Raw genomic sequence first — 14,719 nt, 5'->3', positions numbered from 1 at the left:
ATAGTAAGCAAAAAATATAATTGGTGACTTTTTTGTTTCCAAGCATTGTTAGATTGTCAGTCCCTTACTGCTAGCATTTATCTAAGATGCCTTTACAGACTTCCCAGACAAACCACAGAAGTATCCTTCTACTCCTTTGAGCTTGTTTTTCTGATCCAAAATTAAAATCTTCAGCAGGAATGAAGAGGCATACTAAAACAAAGAAACTTTCACAGCCCATCTATTTCCATGGCACATTTTGACAGTAAAGCACTGTCTATTGTTTCATGATTTTCATTTCCTAATTTGTCTTGCCTGGCTGCAGCTTCACACTGCTGTTCATGCCTGTGCCAGTACTGCACCCTCCCCTGCTGAGCATCTCTTCCTTGGCAGAGTGGGAGAAGGCAGAGCATCATGTTACCACGGCTTCCAGCCAGTGCTCGGCTGGGAACTGCTCTAGCTGCCACAGGAGGACATCCCTGTCCTTCTGATTAATTATGTCACCTTCTGAAATGGGACAAAGTCTCTTGTGCAAGTCTGAAAACATTATCATAGCTCATGGCAATGGAAAGGAGAAATTGGAGTCAAACGCCCATCTCAAAATGCTGTGGCCAAGCAAGGTCAGTTGGAAACCACTGTACTCAGCACTTTTCTTGGGGTGCCCACCCCATGGATGTCTACAGAAGCCTGGAAATCCCCAGCACCCGCTGATCTTTGTGTGTGTGTGTGTGCTTTCTGGATGTGGATTCCCCATCCTGTTTTTCATAGACAGGTTTAGGCCGGACATGTCAGCATCTTCCCAGCTGCAGGGGGAGAGTTCTGTCTCCTTTAACTTCTGATACGCCTTATCACAATCATCCTGGTCGTGATTTGCTCCAAACGTATCCACATTCCCGTTCCCTCCTCCAGCAAATGCTAGTTTCCAGGGTGATTTGCACAAGGACAAGCCCTGCAGTGGCAGCGGCTGTGCTGCGGAGAGCCCCGGTGAGCAGCGGGGTCACAGCGAGCCCAGCGGCTCACGGCCACGGCGGCATCCTGGTGACCAGGCACCACCTGCTGCCCAAAAAATTAAACTCTTTAAATCCATCATTACAGATCCCTAGCTAACTGCAACAGGCGTCATCTAATAGCCTGAAGTAACCTGCAAATCTTAACTTGCTTCTGCAGAATTTCGTTAACACTAGTCCCTACCAAAGCCCAGAAACTCCTGGCTACTTTGAAGGATGTCACATCTATCAGTACTAGCCCTGTGTGCACTTTGAAATGCATGTTACTTCTCTCTACTCTGTAACTAGAGCCCTTAAATAGATAAGATAAACTGTTGCTAAAGTGACTCCAAAATGAAAAATATCACATTAGCTTCTCCTAACTTCAGCTTGGTATTTATTTGTATGGCTACCCAAAACCAAATCTTGACCCTAACTTCCAGGAGGGCTATACAAAACTCCAGGTGAAACCTTCATTTTGTACCAGCTCTTTCTCCTCTCTGAGGGGACCTTGCAAGAACACATAAACCTGATCCTACAGTCCTAGTTGTCTCATATTCCCCTAAAGCCTTCACAAAAGCAGAGCAACACCACTCCTGACTGAAAATTAAGAATAAGGCACCGGATTCATGAGGCCAGTCTCCAGTGATCTCATGCAACTTTGCCAAACATTGCAGGGGAGATCAATCTGTGAACCCTATTGTTCTAACTCCTTGTGCTATGCTTACTCTTGGACTTCTACAAAGCTCAAGATCACCTACAATTCCTGCAAAATAGAAATAAATCATTAAAACCCAGCCTTGAACTTGACTCAGAGTATCTTACAGATAGGAGAGAGAAATGTGCTGATCAGTATTCCATGTCCCGTTAATTATACTTGTAAGTGTAAGCCCATAAGAGGTAACACAAGACTTAGGTGGAAAATAAGAATAAAGGTATTCAATTATTTTCCTATGTGACTGTTTGGGAGGACATCTCAAGTCACCACAGGAAGCTGCTGCTGAGATCTGATTTTCCAGAACTGCCTGTCCTGAACTGCCCTGTTGCTCAGGTAATTTGAATGAGACCACTACATGTTTCCAGACCTACTTACTTGCAGCCTTACCTCACATATAACCAGTAAGATGTCTCCAAAATACATTTTTCCAAAACCTAGTGTTAACTGTCAGCCTGTGGGTGCCCAAACACCTATGGCTGCTCTGAGTTTGACAAGACATTAACACTGGGCTATATCAATCCTGTGGCTCTGCAAACCCAGCAGAAATCCTGCTGATGCAACACTTGTTTTTCCAGATCCTAAACTGAATCTTAACCTCAAACCCACCTTTTGTTTTATGAAACCTCAAATTTTATGAATAAATTGCTTCTCAGGGCCAGTTTCCTGCTTAACTCTGAGAAAGTTGCTGGATGTGGGAGGGAAAAGGACCCCAAAGTCCCAAACTTGAGTTTTCCAATTCTCCCCGTGCTCAGATTTACAGGTTAAACCCATCCCAAACCCAGTTTTTCAGATTTTCTGTAACATTGTCCAGCTGCCAGGCAGTGAGCTGGCAGGGAAGGGCTGAGAGAGCCGAAGGCAGAGGGGGCCTGGCGGAGGAGCCTCCCCGGGGCGGCGAGTCCGCCCTGCCCGGGAGGGGGAGCTGCGGGTCCGCCGCTGCCCCGGCTCCGCTCCCGTTCTGCCCCGGCTCCGCTCCCGTTCCTGCCCCGGCTCCGCTCCCGTTCTGCCCCGGCTCCGCTCCCGTTCCTGCCCCGGCTCCGCTCCCGTTCCTGCCCCGGCTCCGCTCCCGTTCCTGCCCTGGCTCCTCTCCCTTTCTACCCCGGCTCCTCGCCCGTCCCTCTCCCGGCTGCGCGCCCGTTCCTGCCCCGGCACCTCGCCCTTTCCTGACCCGATTCCTCTCCCTCTGCTGCCCCGGCTCCGCGCCAGCTCCTCTCCAGGCTCTCTGCCCGTCCCTGCCCCGGCTCCTCTCTCGTCCTTTCCCCGGCTCCTCTCCCGCCCCTGCCCCGCTCCTCTGCCTCTCCTGCCCCGGCTCCGCGCCCGCCGGCCCCGCATCGCTGCCGGCAGGCGGCTGCACCAGCCAGGAGCCCCATTTTAAACACACCGCAATTATCTAAATCCTAATCTGACCGCTCTGTGTCGGCTCATGACTCTGCAGTAATTAGCTGTGGTGCGCGAAGCGCTGCGGGCCGAGAGCTAGAGATCAGCAGCCTGTCCCTGCCCTGCGCCTTCAGCCAGCGGCATAGCTGAGCGCGACCAGAAGTAAAGCAGCAGGTGAATAGTACCGAAAATACAAATTTCAGTTTAGAATTACCCGAAAAATAAAGGGAAATATAGCGAGGGAAACGGAAACCTATGCAATTGGCACACAGTGATAGCAAAGATACAAACTGTGATATTGAAATGTGAGAAAAAAAACCCCAAATTCATCTAAAGATATGACACTGATCATTTTCAAGATGCACACTATATGAAACACAAGATGCCGAAGTGGTTTACTAAGCTATACATTCAGGTGCAACACCATAACTAAAAACTAAAACCACAGGCAAAAATAATATTTTTTAAATCCCTAGAAAATGAAAGCTAAATTTGAAATGTGTTTAAGTATTTAATCGAGGCATACATAAATTAACATATTTTAAATAAAGACAAGAAGAAAACTAAAAGACATCTTCCCGGAGCACAGAGAAAACCCCAAACAATAATAGGTAGCACATAAAAAATGAGTAACAGATGGACCAACTGGAGGATTGTGCTTAATGTAATTAACATTAGCACTTACTGGTAACGGTTAATGGTCCTATACCATCACACCTCCCAAAACAAAGCCTGATCAGGGACGCATCAAAAGACATGAAGTGAACCCTGAGGCGTAAGTGCCATTTAGATCGTGTTGAAGACATTTTCATCAATCTTCACGAGAAGTAACAGCTAGTGGAGAGAAAGAGATGTGAGCAAGTTTCCATCTTGTATTCTCTACATTTTCTTAAGTAGCTAGACTTTTAGCCAAAAAATGTTATATATGGCTAATTTTTTCTCATGTCTGTGCTGCTAAATCTGAAAGATTTACATCTCTTCGGCTGTCATTCAATAGTGGGAACCTATCTGAAAACACCGTTCTGCATTTTAAGACAGGAGCAAGAATTTACTGAAATTCTTCAAGAATCCAAAGAAATATTTAGTATATACCAGAAAAGAGTTTAAATGGTGGAAATGTTCATGTCACTAGAAAATCCTTCGCATTTTTTATTGAAGTTTGAAAAAAGTTTCCACATTAAGTTGCTAAAGTGCCTTTTTTCAGTCACAATTATAGTCCTATTCAAAATAACTTTGAATGAACTGATTGTTTATTCAGATAACAGGTGTTATAAATAATAATTATATGAGGAAAAGTCCCTTTTTGCTCATAAGATCTTGTATTTGAAAGCTTATCAGTGTTGTAGGACTTGAGAAAACTACAATGTGCTTCACTAGGCAAACCCAGATGGCATCCGCTAGGTGCTGTGGCTGGTTTCCTTTTAGCTGCTTCTTCATCATGTTTGAGAAGAAAATTTAAAAAAAAAAAAAAAAAAACAAAGCCTTAAGTCCTTCCTAAAAGCAAATACTACGGAGGAGAGATACCTTTGGAATTATTTCGTATTGACAAGCACAGAGCCGGTGTGTGAATCTGCGTTTTTGCCTTCTCGGGTCTGTCTGTAGGACAGGTTCTTCAGTGCCATCTTCTGGTGGGCACGACCGGCAGGGTGACCGACTGTGGAGCCGAGCCTCGTGGAGGGTTGAGAAGATAAAATGTCAATATAGATATTTATTTCTGTCAATTCATTAAACAGAATGACACAATCTAGCGGCAGATACTTTTTTTGTGTGTGTATGAATTGTATAATTTGTACCATGCTTTGTAATCCTCCAGTACACACAGATATATACATATATATGAAATATATATATTATATATATATATATATATATATATGAAAATACTTATATGGAAATAAATGGAGCACAAAGAGCATTACTGTTTCATGTCTAGAATATGGGAGAAAGAGGTTTTTTTCAAATAAATGGAAATGTGAAGACAGGGAGGTTTTGTTTGTTTTTGGTTTGTTTTGGGTTTTTGTTTGTTTTTTTTTCTTTTTTGAGGGGAGTTAGCTTTCTTATTTTCATCATATCATAGCAATTTGCTCTATTGAGTACACAATAAAAGGGCATCTCCATCTTCTCTACCACAAAAAACAGGCAATTTTTGCAAAAGAGAAGAGGGTCACTGTCATTATAATCACTTTGTTGCTGACTTTACATCAACCCCTCTCTGCCATTTTCAGTTATACATGTGCTGAGCCGGACTGAGGACAGAGGTAGAGAAAAAACCAAATTTGTGCTCAGAGATTACTGCAATTCCAGAGCAGGACAGAGCACCCACAGACAGATTCCTGCAGCTGTGTGAGCATGGCATTGTCCTGGCTGACAGGCAGAGGGGCCTGTTGAGGACACAGCAGTGACTGCTGCGAGCTTCCCTGGCCCCTGCAGATCATGGAGCACAGCAGTACCTCTCTGCACATTTTAATTGTGCAAGGCAACTGGCAGCTGCTGTAAGTTGGAGATATTCTTCATCTTCTCTAATTTATTTTGGAATTTGATTGGGAATGCAGGAGGCAAATGAGCACAGAACTGGCTCTAAGTTACCTTGTTTCACGTCCTCCCCCACTCCTCCCACTCATCTGCGCAGCTCTGCCCCCATGGCCATCCATCTCTCCACCACAGCAGTAATACACACAAATGAACTTCAAGCAGGTGCTCCATTTCTTCTCTGTTGCCTGTAGGAAGCAAAATATCTGATCAATTATTTTTGGCTTCCCTTAATATTCTAATGGCTGTATGTCACTAAAGGCTTGTTTTCAGTCTCTACCTCACCATAATGGTCAACAATATTATCTCTAATTTGCATCTCAATGCAAAGAAATGAAGACATGTTCTCTTGCACTTAACTGGAAACAAAACAAAGCAAAGCCTTGCTTAAGTTGCCTTTAGCATAAAGTCTATTTAACAATTTCAATCCTTTGTAAAAGAATTCATAGAAAATACTAAATCTTTTTCTCAAATAAATGTTAGCTCTAAGGTTGTTAGAAGCAACTTCTGATGGCTGATGCATGAAGTCCTGTGCCACTAGTGATGGACACTGAATGCCTCCTTCTCTGAGGCTCATGTGGACTCTTGTCTGTTTCTTCCCAAATATTGCCGTGAATCCTTTTACAGAATTCCCTCCAACCTGGTCTTAGAGAACATCAGTATTTGGCTGGATATTTTCTTGCTAGTTTGGTTGCTGACTAAAACAATTCTATTTGCCAGATAAATGAAAGTTTCCATCTCTTCAAACTGAAAATGTAGATGTAAGCAGGATTGTGTGTCTGTTCTTCAGAGTGAATGAGCACAGGTGACACACTGGGGTTAACTTGGAGTGAGAATGAAACACGTTGCAGAGGGACAATGCAATGGGTAGGATGACATGGGCTTAAGCCATCCAGGGAGTCTTCACTGAAGACCTCTCAGGGATCGTTTTTTCAGAGATCCAAACTAGGATAGGCAGGACTTCCCTTCTGCCATTCCTACAAAACTAAAAATGAGGAAAATGACAAAATACTGTAAATGTAAAATCTGGACAAGATCAAAGGTTCATCTAGCCTGGTAATGATGTTTTCAGCAGGTCTATCCTAGCTAGGTTAACAAGGAGCAGAAAATGGTGCAGTGCCACCAGTCATGATGGCTCAGTGCAGAACCACATTGCAGCAGAAAAAGTGAGGGTCTCCATCTATTCCTTTTCCCTCTCTCTCCCTGTCCTAATTCTCTCCTGGCTGTGTGCTTCTGCTTCTTATCCTGCATGTGTGAAGGTGTTTGTCAGGTCTTCTCTGAGCCAATGCAGCCAGTTCAGTGACAAAATAATTTTCTAAGCTGAGTCTCAGGGACACCAGGTCCGTATCAGAGGATGGAGCAGATTACACCAACAAGAGCAAAGGGAAGAGAGAAATAGAGCAGTAGGCAGAGGGAGTGAGCCTTCCCCCCGAGCAGCATCAAGCTGCTACATTTCCCCAGCTGCACACGGTGACATACTGCCCTGCAGTCACCACATGGCTTTTACTGAGCCCTCCAGCGCTACTTGCACCTCCATTGTCACACTCGGGCCCATTTCCTCCGTCCTTAATCCAGGGTGGGAATACACCAGTGCTGCCAACCATCGGCCAGGCTGACTCCTCACTACTGCTCCCTCCTGTTCACAGTGCCTACTGAAATGAACTGTCCCAAACTTTCAACAGAAAATCTGAAATCAAGGTGATCCAAGAAACTCGTGTGTCTATAGTAGAAGAAATGGACAATAAATTACTTGAGACAGAGTAAACCTGACACCAACTGAAATTGCCAACCCTTTTCAATAATAAATCATTTTAGATGTTCAAATCTATTGGAGGTAGAGATGATGTGAACCTTGACCCCCCAGTTTAAAAGAAAATCAAACAAAAACAAACAACCTGCTGACAGTTGCTTTTCAATTCTGGACAACTGCAAACTTTAAATTAATTTTAGAAAGAATATGTAGTCATTCTCTTCACTGATAGTTTTACAGAGCATCAGTCTACCTAGAGATAACACGGATACGGAAGGACTACAGATGATAGTTTGAAATAAATATTTTAGAAATACATCTCTGTATTTCTGCTTCCACCAATACTTTTTAAAAGTCAGTTTTAAAAATGCTAGATCTCATTCTCCATTGTCTTGTCATTGGTTTTGAGGTTTCTTGTGTTGCCAAAAAGATTCTGTAAATACCACAGCATGAAGTCTGAGGATAAACATACAGAAGTACAAAAATCATAGATTTCTTCTCCACTGCTTCACATGGGAAATTGTCAACTACAGATCTGCAAGACACCTGAAGGGTGACCAGGTGAGAATTCCCCACTCCTGTTGGAAGGAGAGGTTTAACACCCCCTTTCAGCAGTGACCCCACTCTGCAAAGCAGTGGAGAGCAGGGTTATTTCTCTTGCTCAAGTGAACATAAACAACTGGATGCTCCAGCAAACTGACAATAGACCACTAAGAAAGAGCCAGATGCTGTTATCCATTTGCAAGGGTGAGAGGGACAAAATGAGTAAATATTTATATTATCATAGTGGCATGTAACTGGAGCTCAGTTGTAGAGAAAACAGTGATTTACAAGCATGTTCCTCCTCTCTTGGGAATCCACATAAACCAAGCAAAGGTTCAGCACTGAGAAAAAAAACTCTGACAGAAAGACTAAGCCAGATGAGAGACCTATAGGTTTTTAGGACATACTGGGCATAATTTTCTCTGGGCTCAGATGATGATTTGCAAAGAGAAATGTTTTCCTGGGCATGAGTCATCACAAATTAACAGGAAATATCTACCTGGCACACGAGAGGAGTGAGTGTGCATTGTGGCACACAACTTCCATCCCAGCACCCCAGAAATAGTCCCACCCAGAGCTTTGGGCTAAAGCTCAGCATTAAGGATGTCTCTCTGCAAGATTACTCCAGCCAGAACATCCTTAACTGTTGCATCACTGCCTGCTCATGCCAGAACTCCACTACAGCCAGCCTTTCTCCAAAGATTGCCTGACAGGCTACAGTGTGGAGACCATTCCTCACCTACTGCTTTTTTCAAGCTTGTCCACTCTTCTCCCACAGTCACTTAGAGTCACGGCCATCAGTTCTCCGACACTGAGCACCTCACCCAGGCTTGCATCTTCCCTCCTGAAAGATCACAGAAAGTTCATTTTGCACAAGAACTTACAATAAAATATTTTGGGGTTTGGACATATTTTTGATCCTCATGGGTATTTGCCTTTGAAAGTCCTTGGAACATGAATGCAGTTTATTTATGTCTAGGTTGTGCTTGGTTTCAGCCCTAGTCCTTGATATATCCATACCTCCTGTAGGTGAATTTTAAGATTGTCCCCAGACAATGAAAGGCAATAAAATCACTCTCTGCAGGAAGTGATATAAGAACAAAAATGCTTTTTTGGATGACAAGATACCATTTTTTCTGTGAATCTTTGCCGTGAAAGAGGGCAAAGAAAGTGTGCTATCTAATGCTTATCCTGTTCTTTGTGGATTAGAGGTTGAGACACCTCCTCAAGAAACAGAGAAGAAGCACACCATGGCAGTGTAGTTTGGGATAATCATAGCTGGGATAGTTAAGGTCCCAGGAGCATCTCTGAAAAGCAGTCACATGTGGTGACACACTCTCAGGCATTTGACACAATGTTGTGAGGTAACAATGGTAGTCATGGGGGTAAAAAGGGAGCAGTAACAGGAACGGCAGAGGAAGGCAATCTCTTAAAATACAGTGATGTGTCTACTAAGAATATCCTCATAAACACTTAAAGTGCTTAGCAAGACTTTCAGCTGAGAAGTTACACTGAACTGTGATGGGAAATGATTCTCCATCGTGCCCAGCTCACTGTGGAGCACTCAAAGCACAGATCCAGGTGTGAACTCACTCCAAGAGGTAAAAACAAAGCCGCATTACATAATAAGATTTAATGATTATTTGAATCTCTTTTTCCATCCCTGTGGATCATTGATTTAACCTTTCTTGTTTTGTTCTCAGGATGTTGCTTAAACAAGTAACCATGTTCTGAGATTAGTCAGGACCATTTTTGTGTATAACCCTTTAAGAGCATTTTGGCTTTAACTTTCTTCAATAAAGGAACTCTAACAGAAGCAATAGCTTTGCTAGGAAGTGCAAAATGTTGGCAAAATGTCAGATTGGATGGCCATAGGGAACAAACGCATAAGCTTTTATGTGCACAGCCTGGGGTTCCACCACTATTTTCTCTCAGAGGAAAACAAAAGCAGACCTTTTAAAGCCACCACTAAGGAGATTTCTATTTAGAGAATATGCAATAACTCATATTGAGACAAGATTTTAATCTCAGCAAAGCTTTGGATAATCTGCTGGCACCTGTGTTTGGTGCTCTTCCACCCCATTGCTCTGCTTAGGCTGAGGCCAAAGGCCAGATCCTGCAAGTATGTTTGTGGCAACAATCCTGCTTATGTGAGGGAGAGTTTTAGCAGAAAAGAGACAAAGACTGGTCAGAATCTGCCCTTGAAAGTATCACCTGTTAGGAAAAGACACCAGTGTCATCATCTTTTATACTCCTTTGGAGCCTCATATTCTTTTTAACAAGCACTGCACCAACTGGCATTTGCTTGAGGACACAGTGTGAAGAATAGACCAGTCAGTCTGAGAGAGCCAGGAGAAAGGTAATATCCAGGATCATTTTAGAAAGAATTGTGAAAGATTTTTCACATGTAGATCTCAGCTGCTGGAGGCTGTGCATCAGCCTGTGTGTGATCTAGAGAGATTTTTGTAGAGGTTTCATGACACAGGCAAGTGGGGATGGGTTTGGTACTGTGTAGATACCATTAGAGATGCTGTGGAGTCTTGTTGCTGCTGAAGCCTCTCTATCCAACTGAGATGTGAGCTCCAGTTAACAAGTGTGATATTTGTACAAATTCAGCCTCTGCAGCTCAAGGAATGAGAAAGAAATGTACAAAATAAAAATGGGCTTGGGCTTGATAATTTGGGCACACAGCGAATGATGCTGCAAAAGAGGAAAATGTGGCCAGGCATAGGAAAGAAAAGGAAAAAAAAAAAAATCTACATTGATGTATCTTACGTGCATCTTTCATCCCTTAAAAATGAGCATTATTCATTTGAAAGGGTTAGAAATAACATCAGATTTCTCTCCTTCTTTGATTCTGTGATTCATGTGTCCCATTTTAAAGTCTACACCCTGTGAAGAGGAGTGCATTACCAAGGAAAGAGGCTTGCCAGGGACAGAAGGTAATTTCCCGTAGCAGGTGCGTACAGCAGGTGGTACACAGTGTACCTGCAACGAAAAGGTAGATTTAGGCTAAGATTTTATTTAATATGGAAAACTTATTGCATCCTGAGCCACTACTGGGGATGTGCCAAAAATCGTGTCTGCAGCATGATTTATTACGTGAAAATACCACCGAACTAATCAGTGGAGTTACTAATTAATACAAATCTGCATTTTTGCATAAGCAATTAGTGCAAAGAGAGTGCAATGAAAGAGGAAGTTTGACTCATTTAATCTCGGTGTCTATTCAAGCGGAAAGACCCACTAGGGCAAGGCACTAGGATCTACATTTGGATTTTTTTTTCCTTTTGATTAGGTAAAGGAACTAAAAGGTCAAATTATCAATATTTAATTCAAATGGAAATGCATTTGTTCAAGAGGAAAGAAAACACTTTATTTAAACAAGGTGGGACTCTGGGGGTAAATGCCTGGATCAAAAATAATTAGGTTTTGCAGTTACAACAGCATCTAAATCCCTTCTGATAAGAATCCTTTTTCCTAATAACAGAGGTGGTTTGACACCGATAGCAAAGAGTGCTGACGCTATTTAAACTGTAGCTCAGGAGGTAGCCGGCCTACCAATACAATTTAGACATTTGCTTTAATGGTACGTACTTCTCTGATTTGTTTTTTTTTAATCAATTTGAATTATATTTTAAATCTATTGTGATTTCATAATTGTGTGTACTTGACTAAAAGAGTAATTTAAAAAGCTGATAATTAAACCTTGGTGGTGATGTATTTTCCATTAACTAAATAGAAGTTTACATTTATAGAATTAAAATAACAACAGCATTTATCTAACAGGGAAAGGCTCAATAAAATTAATACGCTGAGTTTTAAGGGGGGAAAGAGCAGCAAAGGCACCTTAATCACCCGTACCAGTTTTGGAGCCCCGATGCACACTGTATCCTAGAGAGACGCTACGAAGTGCGAAGAGGTCTCACCCCGCACCGAACCGGTACCGGCGCTGCTTGCAGGGCGCTGCTCTCCCTCGGTGATTCCCGAGCCACGGCAGCCGGAGCAGGCTGGCCACAGCTCGGGGTGATCCGGGCAGCGGGGCTGCCCTCTCCTCCCGTCCCCTCCTGTCGCCGCAGCGTTTGGAAAGGGGCGAGCGGGGGAGCACCGCGGGCAGCCCCAAGCCGGCCCATCCCGAGCCCGATCCCGATCCCCGCGCTCCGGCCCCACGGCGCGGTGCGGTGCGGTGGGACACAGGGACAGCGGGGAGAGACGCTTTCCCTTCTCTTTTTTTTTATTCAGGATAACCTTCGTATTTTGTGTGGGTGCCTCTCTGGAGAGGGAGAACGGAAACCTGGCAGCGAAAGGAGAGAGCCCGGAGCAGCCCGGGCTACCGGGGCAGTAAATCACTCGCTCAATTATAAGCGCGGCTTCCTCCCTCCAATAGCTCCAAGCTATTTGGGGAGGCATCTTTTCCCCGCACTCTCGCAGGTGCAATATGAATCAATTATCTTAATTAAGATAATGCCGCAAACCCAAGAGATTTTCATCGGGAGCGGATTTCGCGCTCCGGACAACTGCAAGGCGTTTCCACAGCGCCGCTTCCCCCGCAACAAACCCCCCTCCCGGCCGGCTGGGACAGGGCTCGGAGGGGCCGGGAGGCGGCAGCTGAGGCGGGAGCGGGGCGGCCGGGCCGGACGGAGCTTTGTTGGGACGCGTGCGGTTCGCGTGCCGCGCCGCGGGAGGAGCGGAGGGGGGCGGGAAGCCAGCGAGGGAGGGAGGGCAGTAAGGAAAAAGAAAACGGAAAGGGAATGAAAAGAAAAAAAAAAAAAAAAAAAAAAAAGAAAAAAAAAAAAAAAAAAAAAATAATAAAGGGAAAATGAAAAGACAAAAGGAAAAAATTTAAAAATCATGAAAAATAAATAGAGAGCGAAAAGAAAATCAAAGGATTCGGGGGGAAAAATAAACAGAAGCCGAATTAGAAGCCAGATGGAGAAGGAGGAGTCTGTAGGTCAGGGAGAAAAAAATAGGCACGCTTGGAGCGATAAAATCAAGCGGCTGGGGGAAGAGGAGAAACAGGGAAGGTGGGAAACTGGAGCCGTTGAGCCAGGGGACGGCCCGAGCAGGGCAGGCAGAGCCGACTGCCTGCGAGATCGGGAGGAGAAGCAGTGCCGAAGCAGCGGGAAGAGCGGGAAGGATGAAGGCGGAGCGGCAGAGAGCCCCGTGCCCCCGCAGCGCAGCGCTCGCCCCCGGCCCCGACGGGCGGCACGGAGCAGCGCCTCGGAGCTGCCGGCCCGGCTCCGCCACGGCCACGCGGGGACCCTCGCCAGTCACGACTGGGACGGGACAAGCCGGGCTCGGCGGGTTTAAGCCAACTGTCCGACTGCCTGCTTCTTTATTTGTCTCTCTAGTTACCTGCCAATCGACAACGTGTTGATTTTATCTTGCTCCCAGGGAAGATGACTGTGTTCATCACACACAGAAGCACACGAGCACCCCAAAGTTCTCACGGCGCCCCGAGATCCAGTTTTCTGCCGGTGCCCTCCTCCCAATATTCTTGCCTAGTGTTTCCTCAGCGCCCCACATTCCCGGGTGTATTCCCAGACAGACCCATTCAAAGGGACATTTTCCATCAACCGAGACAGGGCTGACCAGACCCATCTCTCTCCTGCGCTCTCCAAACCTGTTCGAGGTTTGGAGAACACCGCCTCCAAAACGCGTCCGTTCCAGCAGCTCCCGGTAATGGGGCCGCGCTCTCCAGGGGGCTGCCGGCCCGGCGGGAGGCCCGGCCCAGCCGCCCAGGGTACGGGCATGCTCCCGGAGCCTGGCCCGGGGCCGCCTCTGTGGCCAGAGAAGGCTCCACGGGCAGAGGCCATCCATCGGTGGGTCGGCGCCGGCGCTTCCCTCCCCGCTGTTCCCCGGGGAAGGGCCGCAGCCGCCGGTGGCCCGAGGGTGCCCCGCTCCAGCCCCACCCGCCGGACCGGGTGGCACACACCGCGCTGCTGGCCCTCGCCTCCCACAGGGAACCGGCCAGCTTTGGCATAACAAAAAGTAGCCGGTCGCCCTCTGTATTTGATTACCGAGAAGGCGAACCTCCCCGGAGTCCCCTGCTGCTGCCCCGGGCTATGTAGGTCACCAACAGGAGAGAAACGTTTTAGAAATAACCCGACCTGGAAAATTATCTTCCAAGTCCATCTCCTCAGGGCGGAATGATTTGTTTCGCATTTAAAGCCTCAAGAGGTGAAAATAATTTTATTTTTATTGAACAAATACCGGATAATGCGTGCGGGTACCACAGCTATCATGCGAGGGGTCTATCTCCCTCCTTAAAGCGCATCCCTAGGGTTTGGCGGCGTCTGCAAACTCCGCCGAGGCGTTTAAAGACTCTAAAGCCGCCCCACTCGGCGTCTTTCTTCCCAACTTTCCGTTAACCGGCAGTATTCCCACCGAAAACCCGGGGAAAGCGAACCGGCCTTTACTCCAGGCGTTAGGACAGAGCGGCAGGTGTGTGTGTGTGTGTGTGTGTGTGCGTGTGTCACAACAGCCCCGGCGAAAACCGGGGAAAGAGGAGGGGGCTTGTGGCGGCGAGAGAGCGAACAGGACAGGGACGGGGAGTCTCGGGGGGTCACAGGTGCGCGTTAGGAGAGGTAAGGGGGGGCGGCGAGGACCCTCGGTGGCCGCACCCCAGAACAATGGGAACAATGCGGCTCCGCGGGCCGGCGGCTCGGCGGTGTCGGTGCGGTGTCGGTGCGGTGTCGGTGCGGTGTCGGTCGCTGTGGCTGTGGCGGTGGCGGTGCGGTGGCGGTGCGGTGGCGGTGACAGATGGCGCGGCCCGCGGGTCAGCGCGGGCGTGGCGGCTCGGCGGGCGGGCGCGCGGCCGCATACAAATAAGGGGCGTCA

This window comes from Pyrgilauda ruficollis, unplaced genomic scaffold (assembly GCF_017590135.1).
Source record: "Pyrgilauda ruficollis isolate IOZ18807 unplaced genomic scaffold, ASM1759013v1 scaffold3, whole genome shotgun sequence".
Lineage (NCBI taxonomy): Eukaryota > Metazoa > Chordata > Aves > Passeriformes > Passeridae > Pyrgilauda > Pyrgilauda ruficollis.
The sequence above is the reverse complement of the archived record's forward strand: the minus strand, read 5'-3'. Positions refer to the sequence as shown.